The following is a 23,163-nucleotide window of genomic DNA, read 5'->3' on the forward strand; positions in this document are numbered from 1 at the left end:
TGTTTGTTACGCGATAACTCCGCCAATTATGAACCGATTTGAACAAATCTTTTTTCGGCGTATAGGTAATACCTCAAGGGTGGTCCCATTTAAATTTAATAATAGAAAAAACAACCCCCAAGGGTGGAAAATTGGGGATGAACTTTTTTATACGCAATATCTCCGCCGATTATAAATCAATTTGACTGATTATTTTTTTGTTGAATAGGTATTATCAAAAGGGTGGTTTCATGCGAATTTGAAGAAAATATTTCACCCCCAAGGGTAGAAAATTGGGGATGAACTTTTTTATACGCAATATTTTTAATTTTTAGTTTTTTTTTGTGTTCACGCATTTGAAGTCGGTTTTATTTTTTTTAAAAGTTAATTATAGGTATGTGGAAACGATCATAGCAAATGTTGTGATAGGGATAGAGAGATGCGATTTTTGGTTTTACAAAGGTAATACGATAGAGAATAATATAAAGTAATAAAAACCAACTGTTATAGGGGCATTTTTTGGAGAAATTTATCAAATAACCAAAAAACACGAATTTAAAAGCAGATTTTTTTCAAAAAGTATAATTTTTTATTATTGATACTCCTTTCCCAATATTTGTTTGGGGTCACTCAAGACCCCATGCGCCTAATTGTGTGATTTTTTTAATGCGCCTAAGTAAGGGTTAAAGATAAAAACTGATGAAAGATGTTTTTATCTTGATCGATCTAGTCTGGAAGCGTGGGATATGCATTCGTCAAGCATTCAAATAGTGCACAGTGGTAGCTTGTGCTCTAAAACATTACAATATTTATTTACCTACATTATGTATTAACTCTTAATTGCTGTCACACCATATTATTATTGCATATAGAAATAATATTCATTTATTTATTAACAGTTAAAAAGAATTACTTTTATTCAAACAAAATTATTGCCAATTTAAAGAATCATTTATTTAACATTCATCATAAATCTTAAAAAAAAAAACAATAATATTAAAAAAAGGACTTTTCATTGAAAGTCACTACAAATTGTCCAAATCACTTGAACAGACAAGATTACTGATAACGAACTGGAAAACCCGGAAATCCCTAATATTCAGTAATAATAACGTTACCCATTGTCCAAAATGTATTTCCACTAAACTCGTAATCAAACTAGAGAGAGGAACCGTAGATGGGTGTGAACAATAGCAAACCTAATTTCATTTGGTATGGCCACACAAAGGGACGCCACGGAAAAGGAGGAAGCTGCGAAAAATTGGTATGGGCGGCCGATGTCGCTTAGGGCGGTTTGAAATACACCTTAATAGGGGCATTGCATTGAATGGTTAATAAGTTTCCGTTCATTTGTTTTGTGAGTGAGTTTTCAGTTACTGTTATTTGTGACGCAACTAGTTATTGTGTGGAAATAATTGTTAATACTAATTTAGTCTTTATCGTCAGTGTAGTTCTAACAGTGTGGCTCTCATGTAAACTTGATTTATTGGACCTATGCACTGTTATAACTCATCATAATATGATATGACGTGATTCTCTGGGTGTACAAAGATACTAGCTATCCGGCCGCGGCTTCGCCCGCGTGGAATTTAGTCTGTCACAGTAAAACTTTATCGCGCGCGTCCCTGTTTCAAAAACCAGGATAAAAACTATCTTAATTCCTTTCCCAGGACTCAAACTATCTTTAAGCCAAATTTCATCAAAATCGGTTTAGTGGTTTAGGCGTGAAAGCAAGACAGACAGACAGAGTTACTTTCGCATTTAAAATATTATTAGTATAGTAGTATAGATAGATTTATATCTATCTATACTTTATTAGTATAGATAAGTATTTAATTAATTGCAAAACTAGTAGAAATGTTTTTGGGTCCTCTGATTATGTGTAATTTATTAGACAGTTAATTTGGACAATCATCCCTTTAACAACAGGTATTAAAGTATCAAGCATGATTATTCCCACAAAACTTTTGATCCACCAATCGGCAACACCAAAGTTTATCTTCATCGGAGGTCTTTTACGACTTCGATAATCAAATTAAATTCTCAAGGAATACTCAAGTATTTCGCTAATTGACAAGATCGAACGATAATTCAATTAGATCGGGAACGATACAGTAAGAAGCTCGCAACTGTGCCGCGCCGTAAAAGTTTTATGAGGCTTCAGCGAGAACTTTCTGTCGAACTTCGTCCTCAAATTTCACCTGAGTTTGGTGTAGTGTTTGGGCGATTTAAGTGATTGGACATTTCAAATCCGTACCGCGCGGGAATAACTTGACATGTCATTTTTGCGTACTTTTCAGGGGAGCGATTTTAAAGTTTAGAGTTCTCTGGTAAATCGGAATTAATGATAATTGATATTTTTATGATTGAAATAAGCTAATTTGATGCGTATCTTTCGATTGGCGTAAGAATTTGATTAAATTATCTTCTTAATCTATTAAAAAAAAGACTTGTCAAGTTGTGTACCGACGACTTGTCAAGTTATTCACCAAAGAAAAACAAACATTTAAGGTGTAAAAATTGGATTTAAGTTAATTATTTTGAATGAAGTTTAAGTAAAAAAACAAAACATAAAAATAGAAGATATTTTTATCACTTTTGCAATGAAATAGTAACAAATTTATTAGAAAAATCAAATATAATCGCAGATTATGATTGCTTTTGATCAGATAATTGTACGTTTACTTAAAATTAAAAAAAAAGACAAATAAAAGAACAAAAGCCATGCTTCATAACAAGCTCAATTAATTTTAATTATTTTAGGCTTACCATTAGGCTTAAAATAATTAAAATTAACTGGATATATTTTTGCGTAAGGTCGACACGCCCTTTCGCGTCCACCGTCCAGTTCACGTCCAAATGATGGATCACTCTAGAACGTAAGCTATTGCTATGATTTCCTGAATGTATGACAGGTAAACCCACATTAAAAAAATCTTATAGCATGCTACCGTTTTTGCCAAAAATTAATCCCACGTGAGCAGGTGCGCGTTTAAAGGTAAGTTTTTAATATATTTGGTCTAGTTTGGGATTTACCGCAGTCTCTAAGCCTTAACCATGAACCATACAATACGGATAATGATATCGGTGATTGTACTTTATTAAATGACACTTAAAATAAGGTGGATGCGAATTTACTACAATGAAATTTCCACTTTGCGTCAGAAGTGATCGCGGTCTGGTCTAACTGGGTCTAAGATATTAAAATATACAAAACAATGCATGTTGTATATTATTTAAAACGTTATTTACATGACTTATCGAACACAAAGATTTTTTTCAGTACTTAGGCCTTTTCCTGGACGCTAATACACGCTCCAAATGTAGCTTACCCTTTGTGATAGCCAATTTGCGTCCACATTATCACGACAATTTTTTAAATACAGACGTTGTAAATAATATTAAAAAGCAAACTGTGCCTAGAGAGGAGACCATAATTATTGCAAATTGAGCCATACTATTGAAATTTTAAAAAATGAAATAAACTAAAATATAAATGTATGTTTATAATTATTAAGTGTGATACCTAAATATTTTGAATACCAATTAGTAAGATTTTATCTATATTTTTTTATTTCCATGCTGTTATTAATTATTAGTGATTTTGAATGCATTTTTTCTATATTATATCAATATTACAAAGATATTAAAACTTCTAATGGTTTAGAGCAAGTTTAATACTATACTTATAAAGACTAAAGGGAGCATAATGACAACAATTTTTCGTTCAAAGTTATTACGAAAAATTGTATATTATTTTTATTCCTCAAATCTACCAACTCACTAAATGGACGAGATCTGGCGTATCGACCCTACTTATCTCATCATTATTCCTAATTAATGTCATTGATGTCAATAGACTATAAAAAATATCCGGAACTTAAAGTTTACCTAAAAGTTTATTATTAGATTTTTTACTTATATTCGGTTGTCAAACGAAATCTTAGTCTGTTATGAAAAAAAATTAGTAGATAGTACCTACTTATTGACTAAACTTATCCTTCTACTTTCAACTTGCTATTTAAACGTTAATTTAGTTTTAAACTATTGAAAATAGTCATAAAAGTAATAATTAACGCTTAAAGATATTAAAAATATATTTTCAGGGGTTGCTAAGTAAAAAATATTTAAAGACACTCGAAATCCTGACAATGTTATATTTTAAAAACTGCTAATGACACATATAAAAATATGATTATACGAATGTAATAGCTGGATAACTCCAAATATCCAAACTCTTGACAGTGTGCATAACTAGACAACTGCACATATCATGGATATGTTTAGTACTCAGAGGGGATCATAACTTGATAACTGTTTTTGTCAAATTAAAAACGAAAATCCATAAATGTATAAGTCAAGATATTAACAAATACATGTTCTGACATACATTGATAAATCGAAATATAAATGTTTGTACGAATAATATTAATTGGATATATCGTTATGTCAAATATTTATTGCCTAAATTAGAGATATTTACTTATGAACAAGAGCTGTATTTCAAGTATTTTTGGGTATTTCGAGTTGAGTTTTTTATACCAGAAGGGTATAAGGTAGAGGAAACGTTTAAGCTAATAAAAAAAAAAAAGTGCAGGTCGAGATGTCAAGTTATTCCCGCGCGGTACGGAAATATCCTGTCTATGGGCGGCGGTAATCTTTTACCATCAGATGATCTGTGTGCTTTTTGCCTGCTGTCCAATAAAAAAATAATATTCTATTTATTTCTCCCCTTTCTTAATACAGCTTCTATTGTAAAGTGTAATTTTATCGTTAAGATAGCATTTACATTGTCTGAGAAACAATAAACTTTATTATTATTATTTGATATGTTAATTATTATCACTGGCACCATTAACAACCATAAGTGTGTGACCATTTGTGTCATATGACAACTGCCCACGCGTAAAGGTAGTCTTTCATTATGTTTATTTCTTGGGATTAAAAAGTAAATAAGTGGCAAATATGGGTCTAATAAAGAGTTTTTCATTTTCATTTTTGCGCAATCTTATGGCTTCTTGTAAATCCATTGATTGATTTATTTTAAGAATTCATAAAAATGATTTTTGAGGCCAATGTTACCTTAGCTTCATAATTCCACTTTAATTCGTTTTCCATATAGCATGTTCATTTCAGTCTTGATTAATCTCATTCTACACTGTTGGTTCTACATTTCCTGTAATATTCTGATTACGTCTCACCAATCTACTTAGGTTTCAATCCAACCTCAACTAAACAGTCTCATCTTACCCCGTAATGCCCCATACAAATTCACTATGCCTTGACGTGAAATTCTATCCCACATTACTATTCCAGATATTCCATTTGCTGACTGAATACTACGTGTTATAATAGATGGCTTGTCTGTCCAATGTTGGTACATACTAATAGAATCAATTGTTCGACGTTAGCAGAACCAAACCTAGATTTGTGTGTTTAATTATTTCGGATCCATTTTGAAGGTGTTTGTTGGTGTCATTATTTACAATTTGTATCAAATCTGTATTGATAAAACTAACTCATCTCGAAATCTCAGAAACTACAAGTGCTAGGAGTCTCAAATTTTGCATGCTCCTAGACTTTTTGAACGTAGGTGCTCACTAACACGAATCAAACAAACCATAAGGGGGTAAAACGGATCCAAGCGTTCGAAGTTGCGAGCGGCCGCTAGTTAATAATACAATTGGAAACTAATGATATTTCTACCTAATCGTTTATAGATTTTTCAAAAGGCATGCCGAGGCATGCATGAGCATGACCTATTGTTTTTATTAATCAATCGATAACATTGGTATCAAGTGAAAGATATTTTTAAGTTTATCTAGGTTTTATTCTTACTTAAATTGAAACAATAGAAAATATTAATGAATAAGAAAATTGATGAACGAAATAAATTATACCCCCCCCCCTTTAGTTCCACTAATGAGATAATTCAGAACATTTAAGAATTTTATGAAGCACCACGTGTATCAAAAACGTTTCACTGTTTTCTTACCGAGTATTTCATACATTCACCTCGTTAACTAAATCCAGCGCTCGTGTATCGTCAAAACAAAACAAAACAAAAAACATACCGCACATTTGCGCAGGTAAAAATCACTCGATACTGGTAGCAGGTGCGAACGGTTCCGCAATCACAGCTCGTGCGACACTAAACAAAGCTAACAAGCGACGGTTATAACAGAACAAGTAATACATATAATGGAGGATAGAGATTCAGTTTTTCAGGTTGTTTGCACGATTTGTATTGGATTTCTTATGAATTAGGATTCCGTGTTTGTATTGCGTTAAGTACAAACATAATTTGAGAACATTTTTAGACGTCTTTCTTCAGCTTAGGGTCAATAATGTAAGTACGTAATTGTTGCTAAGACGCATCACACAATAGGTACTTACTTTTAGCTGACATTGAATTTTATTATTCGCTTACTGGTAGAACGTCAATAGGCATTAAAGCCATTATTTGTCTCCTTTAGTTGATACTTTTTTGCGATATATTAAGATCTGTACATTGTGATTTGGCTTTATAAATGACCTGCTCGAAGCTAGATAAGATTGAAATGTATTAGTCCTGGCTGACATAAATTTGACATCAGAGTTTCGAAATCCCTCACGCGTAACAGGAGAAGAAATCCCTATAAAGACATTTTCGCTGCCTTCGAACTTAAGAGTTCACAAGAAACAAAAAAATACACATTTCGTTTTTATTTCACTTGTCTTAATAGAGTCTAATATCTTGTTAAAGTAAGGACGTCATCTAAAAACCCTTTACAATTTTCCCTGCAATTAATTAGTCAAAAGTTTACATAGTATCCTTCGATGAGTGTTGATAAAATTCATAAAATTCATTATTTTCCATTTTAGTCTGGTGGTCGTGAGCACGTAGAATTTTGTCCAATGACCCCTATCTACCCATCCTTATGGCTCGTGCGTAATTATGTTGCTATCGCGCTCGCACACTCACTGCGGGTGCCAGTCGCACAGTCGCGACAGCAATATAATTACGCGCGAGCGATAAGGATGGGTAGAGAGGGATTCGCTTCGCATCGCTCGCACGGTACGGACGTGCGCTCCGCCTCGCCCGCCCGCTCGCATGCGCTGCGCTCCGAGTTCCTCGAGCTTATCGCCCTCGCTCTGCGAGTCTTGTTTCTGTGGTGTTTTGTCACAATTACGTGGCTTGCCCGCGGCTGCGCTTGGGATACCTAACGGTGATAACGAACAAACGTAGTTAAACGCCTTTCTAAAGGCGGTTCGGTTCGATTGGGAGCGACCGACAGTGCCTTTTTCAAGGCGCTGAAATTTCCTGCCGCCGCCGGTATATTAGGCTGTGAACCTTGGCCTCCTGGAAGGCACGTTTGAGAGGGTGAGGCGTTCCTCCTCGCCCTTGAGACACTCGGTTTCAGTCTTTTCACTGCCGGGCGTGACCCCCCCTACCCCTCCCTACTTTCCATCCCTGAAGGAGCGTATCCCTGGTTGTTTTTACGACCGGGGCCCTCCTGAAGGACTGCTAGGAGTAGGTACTCACCTTACGTCGCGGCGTTGCTACGTTGCGGCGTAGTTACATTGGTTAGGGCACACTTTTCCCACTCACCCCGCACGGTTTACACCGACTGTGCGGGACTTACACACCGCTATAACCACCGAGTTTCTTGCCGGCTCTTCTCGGTGGTTGCGACTTGCGAACCGGCGTAGATTCACGCGTCGCGAAACCCAACTCCATGCCATGGACACGGAGGAACTTTTAAAGTTCCTCCGGGCCACTCACCCGGAGGTCCTCTCCGGGTTTAAAGCCCACATACGGGCAAAGACCCTCGCAAGCTCTGTGTATGAGGAGCCTGCTTCCCCTTCATGTCCCGAGGACGCCATGTGCGATCCGAACTCGGCCCCTCTACCAATCCCGCTCACGAACGAGCACTCCATTGTGATAGATCACCAATCCCATGCCCCCACTAGGGACATGGAATGTGACTCTGTCTCAGACGCCGATGACGGTGGCTTCACCACCGTCAGTCGTCCGAAGAGGACCCGCAAATCCGCGGCCTCTCCCCCTCCTTCCCCCCCTGCGAAGGCGCTGAAGGCCAACTCGGGCCTCTCTCAGCCCTCGCAATCTTCCCAGCCATCCGGCTCGCAGTCGAGCACCGGGCGGACTGTCAGAGTCCCCCCAGTCTTTGTCCAGGACAAGGCGTCCTGGAACAAGATTTCCGGCGCGCTCAAGGAGCGTCACATTAACTTCTCGCACGCTAAGTCGTGCAACGTAGGAATTAAGGTGTCCTTGTCCACCTCCGACGAGCACCGAGCCCTAACGCGTTTCCTAGATGAGAACCGTATCGGTTATCATACTTTCCCCCGCGAGGAGGAAAGGGAGCTGCGGGTTGTTATCCGTGGCATCCCCAAGGAGCTAGACTCCGCCTCCATCTTGGCCGACCTCAAGGCCCAAAACTACCCCGTCAAACAGGTTCATCGTCTGTACAGGACTCGTACACGTGAACCTTTTGACCTTGTCCAAGTAGTCTTGGACTATTCCGACGAAGCGAAATCGATTTTCAACTTGAAATCGGTTTGCTTCATCTCCGGGCTCAAAGTTGAGCCACCCCGAAAGCGCGGCGCTCCCGGCCAGTGCCACCGCTGTCAACATTACGGGCACGCTGCCCGTAATTGTCACGCCCGTCCTAGGTGCGTCAAGTGCCTAGGCGATCACGGCACAGCCGACTGTGTCCGTGACAAGGCCACAGCCACCGAACCACCGAGCTGCATACTGTGTGGTACCCAGGGTCATCCTGCGAATTATCGCGGTTGTCCCCGGGCCCCACGCACTCAGCCGCGTGCCCCCATCCCCTCTGCCCCCAGGCAGATCAATGCTACTCGCAACTTTGCGGTAGCAAGTGAGGCTCCTAGCCTCCGTCCCAATAGGCCCAATGCTTGGGCTAGGCCTCTGGCCTACACCCAGGCAGCCAGCCTTACTCCCGCACCCGCCCAAACAGCTGTGGCCCCACCCGCGCCCCAGCAGGCTCCTCAACCCCACCCAGCCCCTAAGGCTACGCCAAAGGCGCCTAACCCTAGTCCCCCTGCCCCTAAGGCACCGGCCCACAAAGTCCCGGCCCCTCAGGCCTAGCCCCAGCCTACACATTCACCTGCGGCTGACATTAAATTGGTCAGAGACTTCTTTGGCCAAATTAATGTCGGCGAGATGTTTGTGATCGCCGCAAAACTGCGCGCGACTAATGGCGAAGGCAACATCATGGATAGGTTATCTATCCTCGCCGAACACGTAGACTTTTGCTACGCTATCTCTTCTTTCCACGCTCCGTAATGGCTAATCCCACCGCTAGGATCAAACCCCGGTCAATCACCTTAGCTTTTTTCAACGCTAACGGTCTTAGACAGCAGAAGGACGAGGTTACTCAGTTCCTTACCGACCACCAGGTCGACATCTTTCTGGTTCAAGAGACCCTCCTAACACCCTCTATTCGCAATCCTAGGATAGCGAACTACAATATCATTAGACACGATAGGCCCACACGTGGCGGCGGCACGCTTATTTACTATAAGCGTTCTCTGCACTGTGCTTTAGTCGATCCCCCTTCTCTCTCTAACCTAGAAGTCTCACTCTGTCGGCTAGCCATGACTGGACACGAGCCCATTCTCATCGGCTCGGTTTACCTCTCCCCGAACAAGACTCCCTTAAGGAGCGACTTTCAGGCCCTCTTTGCTATGAATAGTGCAGTCATTCTTGGCGGCGACTTTAATAGCAAACACACTCATTGGGGTTGCGTAACATCCACTGCCAATGGCAACATGTTAAGCGAACTCTCTGAGGAACTCATCTTTGACATCTTAGTCCCTATGACGCCCACTCACTATCCTTACAATGTCGAGCATCGGCCCGACATTCTGGACATGGCAATTCTAAAGAATATAGGCCTCCGCCTACACTCTATAGAAACCATGCACGCGCTCACTTCTGACCATCGCCCGGTCGTACTACAACTAGGCTCTCCTGAGTCTACACCCACTATGAAGACAATTGTGGACTGGGACAAACTCAAGGTAAAACTTGGGAACTGTCAGAGCCCACAACTGTCCTCAATCCCCGACGATATAGTTTCGCCTCACGAAACTATTCACGCGATCGATGCGCTCACTAGTCACATCTCGGTCGCCATCGGCGACTCGTCTAGGCAAGTGCCTGCGATGGCTAACCACCGTCTCAGGTTGCCGGACGATGCGCGAGAACTATTGAGGGCAAAGAACGCAGCCACTCGCGATTATGACGCTTATCCAACCGAGGAAAACAGAGCCCGCCTACGTTCCTTACAGCGCGCTGTCAAGGCTCGTATCGCGGAACTCCGTAACAATCAGTGGGATGATCTACTTAAAGAAATCTCGCCATCTCACCAAGCCTATTGGAAGTTGACGAGAGTCTTTAAGTCCGACACCGTAGCGTCCACGCCACCGCTTTTACGTCCCGATCAAACGCTTGCGTTTGACGACGACGCCAAAGCCGAATGTCTAGCCGACAGTCTAGAAGCACAGTGCTCCCCCAGTACCCTCCCAGTAGACTCTGCCCACCTCCGCATGGTGGACAGCGAAGTCGAACGTAGAGCCGCCCTCCCTCCGACCACAACCCTAGACCCGACCAACGTCGACGAGGTGCGAACGATAATCAAAGGTTTCCGTCCCAACAAAGCCCCCGGCCCGGACCGTATCTCTAATAGAGTCTTACGCGCCCTGCCCGCCCCCCCTAGTATACCTCTTGGTTGCTATTTTCAACGCGGCCATGTCTCACTGCATCTTTCCCGACGCGTGGAAAGAGGCAGAAGTCATTGGCATCCCGAAGCCCGGTAAGAAACTGGCTGACCCCACAAGCTACAGACCCATCAGTCTCTTAAAGACCATGGGTAAGTTATACGAACGTATAATTGTCTCTCGATTAAGAGATTATGTTTTTTCTAATAATCTCTTAATAAACGAACAGTTTGGCTTCCGCGCCTCACATTCCTGCGTACAACAGGTGCACCGCTTAACGGAACACATACTTAGCGGCCTCACTGCTAAGCCACCCGTAGGGACAGGAGTGCTATTCTTCGACGTAGCGAAGGCATTCGATAAAGTCTGGCACAATGGCTTGATTTACAAGCTTTACGAACTCGGTGTGCCGGACAGTCTCGTGCACATCTTACGTGACTTTTTATCGAATCGCACCTTTCGTTACCGAGTAGATGGCTCCCTCTCCTCCCCCCGCCCCATAAGAGCCGGAGTCCCCCAGGGCTCCGTGCTCTCGCCCATCCTCTTTTCATTGTACGTCAATGACATCCCCAAATATCCGAATACGGATTTAGCCCTCTTTGCGGACGACACCGCACTCTACAAGTCCGGACGTAATCGGAATTACGTCATCTTGGCGCTCCAACGCGCAGTCACGCAATTAGGCGAATGGTTCAGGAAGTGGCGTATCGAGGTAAATCCCGAAAAAAGTGCAGCAGTGTACTTTTCTAGGGCTTTGTCTGCGAAACGTCCTCCGGTTCGCACTCGTCCTAATGTCCCCACCCATCTCACCTTATTTGACCAAACTATTCCTTGGAAAAGTGAGGCCAAGTACTTAGGTGTCACCCTCGACCAGAGATTATCGTTCGCTCCGCACCTCAGACGCGTCTTGAGCCGTGCGAACCACTACATCCACCGACTCTACCACCTAGTTGGAAGGAAAAGTAAATTGTCACTTAGAAATAAGTTGACAATTTACAAAACCTGCATCCGTCCAGTGTTGACTTACGCCAGTCCGGTGTTTGCTCACACTTCCTGCACAGACCTTAAGAAATTCCAGACCCTCCAAAACAAATTCTTACGCCGAGCCGCGGATGCCCCGTGGTTCGTGCGTAACACGAATCTCCATAGAGATTTCGAGATCCCATCGATTGATCACTTTATGAAAGAAGCCTCTCGCCGCTACTTTGATAAAGCGATCAACCACAAGAACCCTCTTATCGTTAGCGCCGCCACGTATACACCCCAGAAAGATGTCGCTGCCCAATACCGACGACCTAGGCATGTCCTAGACGACCCGGACGATCCTATTACCGAATTTCTTAACACAGACATCACTGCCTTAAGCACGCCAACTACTCCACAACACAGTAGCTCGTTACACCGTACTCGCCGGCGAGTACGAGGCCCTGCTTTCCATTTCGGACGGTACAGACATGTACCGGGCCGGTTCTCCCCTATCCGTCCCCCGGACACGGCCTGAGCCGAGGTCCGAGCCTACCGTGGCGCCCTCAGGCCGCGTCCGTAGTCCCCTCGATCGGGCCCACTAGAGTGAGCCCGCCGTAGGCTGGACTTGGGTCCAACACCGCGGTGGGCAACCCTCTAGTTGGGTTCGCCACTGTTCGGGCGCCTTATGCGCTCGATACGGCCCGATCGCGAACGTCGGTCTGCGACCGACGCGGACGAGCCTGGGCTTCGCTACGCGAAGCCCACACTCGGCCTCGTCGGCACGCGCACCGACGATCGCCAAACGGCTAGAGTACCTTCTGTACTCGCCACTCTGCCCGGTGAAGCTGGAAAAGCTCCTCAAGCTACCAGCGCGCGTCCCTTCAAAAAAAAAAAAAAAAGGATGGGTAGATAGGGGTCATTGGACAAAATTCTACGTGCTCACGGACCGGGCTTTAGTGGGCTCTTAAAAAGCACTTTTACACCTCCCAACCCTACCACTTCACGACAGTGCTGAGAAGAAGAAGCGCAAGAAACTCACGCCCATATTCACAAACGATACCTTGCCAGCAGCAAATCGAACGCACGTCGTTGAATCAAGTTCTGTGATAGGTTCGTCTGTTACCCTGTGCGTCCACGCGCACTGTGAGACCTCATAGTAATGTTTGTGAACACCCCCGTAGGGTGTCATATTGTCAGCCTCTTTTCGAAGATTTTACAAGACATATTATTACAGTGTGAGCTAAGATAATAATGAACTTAGACAAGGCAACTTTAAGAGCATTTTGGTAGCACCTGTGTTCTGCATCACAGTATGGGCTCTAAGTAAAGCTAACAAGTCAAGCGCTGTAGCTAACGTTGAAGTTTGCACTGTCTTAATCCTCACTTCGGAAGCTAGTACGGATGGCAAAGAAAGGGTTACAACGCAAATTTTACTTTAGAAACTTAGTACACACGACGGCACGTAAAATTATACCTTATTGTCAAGCTATATTTGTAACTAACGGCCGCCCGCGACTTCGTACGCGTGGGTCCCGTTTTACCCCCTTAGGGGTGGAATTTCGTAAAATCCTTTCTTAGCCTACGTCATAACATCTACCTGCATGCCAAATTTCAGCCCGAACCGTCCAGTGGTTTGAGCTATGCGTTGATAGATCACTATGTCAGTCAGTCAGTCAAGCCAATTTTATTTTTAACTTTAATGAATGATGATAAGGCAATATTAAATAGTTCTGCAACAATTAATAATGAATAAATTTTGTTACAGGTAAACTACTGCCTTACTTAACAGGTAAAACTTTCCACTTTTTCACAACAAATAATGAAACGTAAAAGCATTGGCTGAGATGAAGAGAACAACGTTTAATAACGACGCTAATAATAACTACATTTAAACTAGTCTAGACTCAGAAATGTTCAATATTAAGTTTAATCTATTCTGGAAAGTAGATTCATTAATTTCAGTATCGTTTTATGACAAAAGATTTGGGCACGAATTAAAAAACTAATTTTAAAACTCGATTAAATCTTACTTAGCTATAGATTTTGTCCCGCATTTGGTGTAATATTGACATTCAACCAATCAAACTCTCAATCTATGCTTAAATTGTTTTGAAATATAAATAAACTTGAAAAAATCGAACAGCCTAAATAAATCGAGCATCGATAGTTTTTAACCTCTCACATCCTGGTCTTTTACAAACTATTCCAAAACCTATTACTGGTATAGTTTTCTTCGATGCTCAAACTTCTATACTTAGTCTGTTACTAGCAAAAATCCCCAATATTTGTAGTGCGAACACCTGCGCTCGGCAATCACTACTACTCAGAACTAACAAGACTGTACCAGTGTTTGTCGCGTCCAAGTTTGCTCTGCCTTAATCCGCACCTCATTCTGGTACCGATACCAAGGGAATCTTACGTTACATTGCATAGAAAAAACTTGAAAGTTGTTGTAGGACTAAGAGAAAAGAATACACATGTTTTAGTTTAAAGACACATATTTAGGAGACATCAATTGTTTTAATATCAAAATCCCAACACCCAAACTATGTAAGTATTTTGTTACTAGCTTCTTCTTCCCTTCCCGGGACTCAAACTATCTCTGTGTCAAATTTCATCAAAATCGGTTCAGTGGTTTAGGCGTGAAAGCAAGACAGACAGACAGAGTTACTTTCGCATTTATAATAATTATTAGTATAGATAGTATAAATTGTAATTCAGTTCAGTACACGAACTAGCTTAAATTTGCCATGTAATCACAGCAGAGTAGAAAGGACCACCCCCACTTTTTCCTTAGATGTCGTGCAAGGCGACTAAGTTAGAAATAATTGAGCACTAGAACTCCCCAACCCTTCTGCTTAGCGGGGTAGCGTGTAGAGTGTAGGTCAAATCTTCCATTAATTCCTGGTAAATTGAAGAGGGTCATGCTCCTGCAGCCAAAAATAATTACCTAATGATGATGATATTTGACTTGACTTAAAGTCCTATGTCCCCTAGATGGGGCAGACGGCGTCCACAACAGTCCTCCATCGCGTTCGGTCTTGAGCTTCGCGTTTGATCTCGCTCCAAGTCTTTCCGATCTTCTTCGCCTCGTCTGCCACAGTGCGCCGCCAAGTTTGCTTGGGACGACCACGTTTGCGTTTTCCTTGATGAGGATATTAAGGACCTTAAATTTTTAATAAGATTGCCTTATAATTATTCAGTTCCAAATACCACATTCATGATAATTTCACTCTAAATTTTCCATGTATTGTCCTACCCTAACATTATTCTATAAATAAATAAATATTTGAATTTGAATTTGCTAACGAAACCTATTACAGCAGTAAAATTGAATACAATTTTACTTTCAACGAAACAATATCCTCATAGCTAAGCTAATGGATTTTAATGGACGGCAGCGTAACGTTTTTAGTTAGTTTAAAATTGCATTTGTTAGGCACCAACTCCGTTCACTGTAGAATGTAGAAGGAATTATTGGAACATAGCTTTATCAAACTTTATGGCTGGGTTGCACCATTTTACTTTAACTTTGACAAACGTTTAAAATCTGTCAAACTACATATAAAAAACACCGGTTTTAGTTACGGTCAAAGTGAGGTGGTGCAACTCAGCCTATGTGTTGTATTTTTAAAACGTTGGCTTTATGTAGAAATCCTGCAGGATTTAAAATGTAAAATGTAAACGACTGACGTCTTGATGATAAGATTAACCCTCAATTGGGCGCGCCTAAAAAGTTGCATAAGCGGTCGCGTGGGGTGTTTGGCACCCCAGAATTAGGATATTAAATAAAATAAGAAATACATGCAAAATCAGACTTTTAATTAATTAGGACATTTGAACTTACATATTAATCAACTTTTGAACGTATTTTTAACAAAATTAACCTTTTTTTTAATATGAAAAATATTTTTTTACTAATCATAGTTTTAATCATCACAGTTTTGACAGACTATATTCATATGGTCATTGCACACATGTTTTTGGCATTTCGAACATTCAGTCTTCCTGTCCTTACTTCTTGGACATACATGACACCTTTAGACTGTTGTATGATTGCGATCGGCCTGCTTCAGAAATGATTCTTGGTCCTGAATTCCATGTTGTGTATTTAGTCGTTTTTGCAGCGGTCGTGGTAGTGTGGATATGCTGGCTCTTGATATTTGGTGAGGTTTGACAAAATCAACAGCTAGTCCCTTTAAAAATACTCTTCGGGATATATTAGAGTCAATTTTAGATTTGTATATCACATAGGAATATTGATACCTGTGATATTGAAAAGATGAAAAAATATCACCATCAGCCATCTTTTGGTGCGTCTTCCTACATTATTACTGGCGCACATTTGGTCGTTTGTATCAACTCCCCCTTTCGTTTTATTGTAAAAATAAATAATTTCGGGCTTTCTTTTCTCTACTACAATGTTTTAAAACAGAAATAATGAAATTAACATCATCCACTACCTCGAAATTTAGACCACACAAACAGTCACCTGGGGTGTCGTGCACCCCAAACACGCTCTACGAGCCCAACCGTCCACAACAGAACGCCGCTCGCAACTGAATCGTGTACGTTTTACGTGTTTACGAAGCTACCTAGAAGGCCAGCGCGCTAAATTCAAATTTTAAAAAGTTGTGAGGCTGGAAACCTGCTCTGGGGTGCATGACACCCCACGCGACCAATTAAGGGTTAAGAACCCAAGAACTTTTGAATTCTTCTTGGTTTTATTTTAGACGTAGAATAGAAGGGAAATGTTTTAGTATAATTAGGCTGAGTTGCACCACCTAACTTTGACTGTAACTATAACGATAACCGGTATTTTTTGTATGGATTTTGATTAATTGTATGACGTTTGTTAAAGTTAAAGTAGATGGTGCAACCCAGCCTTATTGGAAGAAAGCTTTGCTTGTCAGCAGATTGAACTGTAGCCTATGAATCACTAATTTTACTAAGGGCCTCGTTCACAATCTCTGAGTAAAGTGTCAAGCAGGCTACTCCTTGCTTAAAGTCACTAGTAGCAACAAAACCATGACACTAAAAAGACTTTGACAGTAAAATACTTCTTTATATGCTTGATAAATAGTGTTAATCAGGAAGTAACTACTTAGAACTTTACTCAGAGATAGAGAAAGGAGCCCTGAGAATCTTACTCCATTTGTTCAAAGTCTCATCAACAAAACTGTCGCTAATATCAGCTACTGTAATAATACGACAAATCTTGAATAATTTTTCAAGCTTTGCAGAGCTTAAAATGAAATAATTTCCGAGTTAATTGAAATGGAGGAGGCAACTTTTCTTGACGAGCGAATAAAGTTTTTATTCATTAAGCAAAGTGATGTTTAAGCGTATCAAAGGGTTAAATACTTTGGATTCTCTAATCCTCAGTCTTAGTATTAACCCTTTGGACTGACTGATGACAGTTGTTTGTATAAAATTAGCTCTTATTTCAACTACATAAGTGTGAAACTTGATGTGACGTCAACTTATATGACCTGCATTCACAAACATTATTATGAGGTCTCACAGTGTACGTGGACGCACAGGGTGACACACGAACCAATCACAGAGCTCTATTCAACGCTGTGCGTTCGATTTGCTGCTTCACTTAAGCAAGCATCGTTTGTGAATACGGGCGTATATGTCTGTCTGTAGTCTATAGTCATAAACGAAAACAATTAGTCAACTAAGTAGCAATATTAAATTCTTCTTAATCACTTCTATTTTAGTTTTCCTTTGATGAACATTTTTATTCATATTGCTTTAAGAGATATAGCTTGTAAATATTAATGTAAAACTAATTTGTTTTTAACTAACTAATTGCTAATTATACTTTTAATTCAAAACATAGTCTAGTCTAGCATTCTAAAACATTTTCTACTTGTTTTCTTATTTCGTTAGATAGTAATTTATGCGGAATTTTATTGCCATTGCAAATAAATAAATAAATGCGGAATTAAAAAAACGACACAAACTCTAGCACTTATTAAAGACTATGATTGAAAAATCGTATAGGTATTTCGGACTGCATCTAACTTCTGTTCCGGGTGTGCACAAAGGCGCGTTCATTCGAAATATTCACAAACAGCCATACGTCGTGTTATCCTTTCACAGAATTCCTGCTGCGAATTACCCTCGTACCACCATAATACACAAATTGAACCTTACCCCTTGAAGTTAAATTTCGATTTGCACTGCGACTCTATGGCTCGGCTTCGGAAGCCTGCTCTTGAACTTTTGAACGTTGAAATGTTTCTTGACAGTGTCCTGTATTACAAGTATGTATGAACATGTTTGGGGTGCAAGTTGTTGCAGTTCATAATGAAACTTTTGCGAAATATGGGCACTTTGTTACGAAAATTAGGAAGCAAGTAGTAGTTTTTGATTGTGTAGTACTAGAACTTGAGTTTATAATTGTGTGATACCAGAATAGAACTTTTAAAATAACATTTTGCTTTTAACTTTTTTAAATTGAGTTTCAAGTGGGTAAATGTATAGTTTTTCATAGCGAAGGTACGTGGATATGTAGGTAAATCTATTATTTTGTACACTGATTTGAGATAGGTTGGAAACTATAGTTTCAGGATATTAGTCTCCAGTAGACTCCAAATTACCGCTTTAAACTTTTTGTCTTTACAATTAAGTATTTTACCTGAAGCTAAACATCCTATACCTATTTTAATAACGCTAATAGCAATAACAAGAACGAGGTCTCCACCTCCCATTATAGAGGACTTCATAACGTCTTATTTACATGCTCATAAAGTACATATTAGATACCGTATTTTATAAGCCTGTATGAAACCTCGAGCTAGATATTTACGAGCACCTTTCAAAGGCTAAAGGCTGTGTAAGAGCACTGTCGACAGCACATCAGACTGTAAACGTTGCAAAATAGCATCTGTTGCAACGTCTTAAGGTATTTTAGTGTTTATCTTGAGGTACTGTAGGCCATATTTAGTAGAGACTAGCGGCAGCCCGTGACTACGTACGCGTAGACCCCGTTTTATTCCTTTATGGGTTGAATTTTGCTAAATCGTGTCTTAGTGAGCACCTACGTTCTAAAAGGAAGCCCCATGCAAAATTTGATAGGAGTCTCAAATTTTTTGCACTTATAGTTTCTGAGATTTCGTGATGAGTGAGTTTGTCAGTCAGTCACTGTTGGACTGTATGTTTTTTACTCATTGAAAGTTTCCAAAGAAGAGAGTTTTGATGGGATTGTTCCATGTCTCTATAGCTCAGTGGTCAGAGCAGTTGCCCAACAAGCTAAAGGTTCAATTCCCATCTGAGGCAATCAACTTTTCAATGAAAAAAAGAATACTAGACTAATATTACTGAAACATCACAATTTATAGACTGTGTTTTTATTCCATAAGCTAACATAAACTTCAATTTTACCAATGCGAAGCCTTCGTAGAAGACAGGATTATAAATTGAAAATTTTAGTTTCAGCCTACCCTAAAATAACTCCTATTTTAAACGTTCACAATAGATTTCACACAAAAAGGTAAAACAAACTGCCAAATTACCCAAACTAATTCATTCTATACTATCTACACCAATTATTCTTCCCAAACTGTGCGTCGCGACACCCTCGGTTACAGTATACGTCTTTGTTAAAATTGGAATAAAATGGTTGTGTTGTAAATATTTTAGCTACTTTGGATGTCACAAAAATAAATATAAAGAAAGAGGAGTGGCAATTTCCAAACTTGAGCTCCATTTTGAGAAGCTATGCTCAAAAAGTAAGCGCATCCTTCTCATTAGTAGCAATGAGGATCATTTCGATTTTTAGCTGTGAATGCAGATTTATAGGGCTAAGAAATCCTTAATATACAGTCCAAAAATTTTTGTTCTACGACAAAAATTGACGAAGTTACGGCCAAATTACTAAAAATGTTCACTGACCGCCCGGCGCGGGACCGATGACGTCACTATATCCGATCCGAACGCTGCCGGCGTACTGCGTGGATAGAAAATATTTTTTTCTAGCCAAACTATCAGTTTTAGAGAAAAACTTGTAATGACATTTATTCATCAGAATAAAGTAAGCTATCGATAGGTAATTTTTAAAAATAGAAATTGTGAAAAATATCGCAAAAAATCCATACGCTCATACGATTCAATGGAACGCGGAGACGCGATTGGGGTCTCCGCGGTGGTATATTTGGCGATTTATTCAAATAAAGTGTTCATAAGTGTTGTTAGTCATATCTTCTTCCAAATAAATATAAAAATGTATAAGTATTAATTTATTTACTTCTAACAATAAGGTATAGCTGAGGCAGATACACTCTGCCTAGGCTACAAGAAAGACATTGCTATGAAGATCATTTCGATGTACACGCAATGCCTACCTGTTATTTAGTTTTTCTGAGTTTAACCTACGTACCTACCTATCTATTCGCCGTTCCCATGGGCGGGCCAGCTGCTGCAGGAAAGGACAGCTGCTTCCTCCTGGAAATTATTTAATCTTAGCCTAGAAGCTGGGTATGACTCCCCCGACATGACTTCCCCCTCGGCCAGAAGTTGGGTATGATTTACCCCCCCTCCCAGGCCAGAAACGGGGTATGACTTGCCCCGCCCCCCTCCCCCAGGCCAGAAGCTGGGTGAGGCTAGCCCCTCCCCCCAGTCCATAAGCATAAGCTGGGTATGACTCCCCCGACATGACTTCCCCCTCGGCCAGAAGTTGGGTATGATTTACCCCCCCTCCCAGGCCCGAAACTGGGTATGACTTGACCCCCCCCCCCCCCTCCCCCAGGCCAGAAGCTGGGTAAGGCTAGCCCCTCCCCCCAGTCCATAAGCATAAGCTAGGTATGACTCCCCCTCGGCCAGAAGCTGGGTATGACTTAATTTTAATTTTTCATTCTTTTCTAATAATTTATCTAGGCGTTGCAAAAATCTCAAGGGCGTCAAAGTAAAAAAAGTTTGGGAAGCGCTGATCTACGCTAAGCCCAATGAAAGGCTCGCCCACACCTTATACATATTTACACCCAAATTGGTCTACGGTTTCCTTTGTGAAACGGTAAATGACAAAGACAGCTGGAATGGTGGCAAAATTGCAGGGTTCGTATCAATCTATTCACCTAGCTCTGACCGCTGGGGCTGTTCGGATCCGCCAGTCTACTGGCCTGTTACCCTGTAATCTATAAAGTAATAATGGGAATGAGTCAGTGCTTCGATTTCTGTTGTATTGTGTAGAATAGCTACCCTGTTAAAACAAGGTATGTATGTAGGTATATGCGTAAAGGGATAGGGCAACGTTGAAATAATAATAATGATGATAATGCCTACTTATGAATCATGATAATAATGCGGTAATTCTGCATTCGGTTTACATCGTCATCGTAGCGCCTAAAGATTTTGTAAAACTCAAGGAAAAGTACATTGTTGTTTTGATATAATTGATTTCTATGTTAGTATTTTTGGTTAAATATTTAATTTTTTATGCTCTATGAGCTTGTTTTGAAGAGAATCTGCAAATAGACCTTTCTATAAGCTTAAGAAATTTTAGAACATATCAATTGAAAAGACGCAAAAAAAATATGAAATTTTTTCTTACATCAAATACTCTTATGACCTACATTATGAACTTTAGTTGAAAGTGATATTCTCACGTCTAATTGCTATAAAACAATAACTAAGCCATCAAAATGATGATCTATGATCTGCCGGTGCTCTAACAAGGCATGAACTGTGTCCACTGCGCGTTCAAACGCAGTAATTGCGTACCCATTGTAGGACTCCGACGACCAAATTGCAGTATTACGATCAACCGTTACCTTACTAGAACCAATAGTTATTTTATTTGAATAGCTTCTGCCAATTTATTGGGTATTTCCACGACTTTTATTAAACGTCGCAAAGTTCGTGCAGTTGCAGCTTTATGCATTTAATTTGGACTATTTAATGCTTTTACGACCATTTTTACATGCTTGTTTATTTTATGGGCGTTTTAAAGTTGCAAGTTAACATTTGCATCGGGAAGTTTATTGGAAGACGGATCGTTAACGGGTTATTTAAAATGTAATAAGAGTGTTGAAGAAAACTTTACTCAGTAGTGTTAGTGATTTCTTTTACGTGACTTGGTGAATAATTTTACAGTCAGTGTGGCTAGCACGAAAAACTTTCGTCTTCGAATCGTTTACGTATTCGAAAAAATGCGATACCCAGCCTTCGAATTCAACGATAATATGACGATCTCAACTACCAAATAAGTTTCGTTCTACCATTTCTTATACTGAGTTCACTTTAGGTTACAGGGGCGCTATTTAAGTTTTCATACAAATTTTTTTGATGGCAAACGATTCGAAGTTGAAAGTTTTTCGTGCTAGAGGTACTGTACAAGATTCTACTAATATGCATGACAATCGATTGCAAAAAACCAGACCATTTTTTGTACGGAACTACGATTATTCGAGTGATGAAGCTACAATTCTGTATAGTAGAAAAATAAATTACTACTTACAGCTTCAAAATCAGTTTTGGGTCGTTATTTTTGAGCTAACATATAACATGAAAATGTATATGGTTTTGTGAAGGAAAATTATTAAACGCGCCTTTTAATTATTAGTTTAGCCTTCATCATCAATAAAGAAACTATTTCAATATGTGCGAAATTAATAGAATCTAAATTGAAATGTGTTAGGCAATATTACGAACATAAAATATTAATCTGAGCGTTAAGTACCTAGGTAAAGCAAAATATACTTAACAAAAGATAGATTAAGGCTGAATTTATTGCACCACCTAACTTTGACCGTAACTATAACGATAACCGGTGTTTTTTGTATGGAGTTTGACAGATTTTTGACGTTTGTCAAAGCTAAAGTAAGATGGCGCAACCCTTAAACAATAGGTCATGGAATGAATAAAATACAACTCAATTATTGACCCTATGCTCGGAAGTAAATCTATTCTCTGTTAGATGAAAAATGCCTGAGTAGCGCCGCAAGTTATGAAATTAAATTTTTCATATAATTGCACAAGGAAACTTCCCGCTGAATCCAACTTCCGCTGATTATTTTTCATCAGGAAAATGTCCAGCAAATGAAATATTTCTTTATTTTGGACGTTCAAAAAATATCGCTCCATTTCATCAATGAAGAATGCACAATTTTTTCGTCGAAAATAAATATGAATCATGTAAATAATAGGGATTGAATTTATTGGGTTCACTAGTGCAATTTCATGGAGATGTAATGGAATCACCTCTGAATGGATCAATTTAAACGTGTCATTGATATTTGCAAATAAAATATGTATATTTTTTTATCCGACAGGTAATAATAAGAAAACCCATTTTAGCATCAATTCCGCGAAGTTTAAAATAAACTATTTGAAAAAATCGAACTGCCTATGGCGAGAATCGAACCCACGAAATTCTGCGAAGAATAAAACCTAACTTTACAATGCTAATTATCTTGTCATTTTCACGTCATCACAGTGAATATTTACTATCAACTTTAATTATCA

General features: G+C 39.9%; 1 protein-coding gene and 1 long non-coding RNA gene across 2 annotated transcripts in view; one reads left to right on the top strand and one right to left on the bottom strand.

The window, feature by feature from the left end:
* The window catches only part of LOC135077963 (connectin-like), a 360,246-nt gene that overhangs the window by 226,742 nt on the left and 110,341 nt on the right, over window positions 1-23,163 (top strand). The gene's annotated exons all lie outside the window — the stretch shown is intronic.
* Window positions 4,123-23,163, bottom strand: part of LOC135077973 (uncharacterized) — a 547,422-nt gene continuing 528,381 nt past the window's right edge. The window contains exon 2 of the long non-coding RNA XR_010258553.1: window positions 4,123-4,616. This is a non-coding gene — a long non-coding RNA (uncharacterized LOC135077973). The remainder of the gene's footprint in view (window positions 4,617-23,163) is intronic.

This window comes from Ostrinia nubilalis, chromosome 14 (assembly GCF_963855985.1).
Source record: "Ostrinia nubilalis chromosome 14, ilOstNubi1.1, whole genome shotgun sequence".
Classification (NCBI taxonomy): domain Eukaryota; kingdom Metazoa; phylum Arthropoda; class Insecta; order Lepidoptera; family Crambidae; genus Ostrinia; species Ostrinia nubilalis.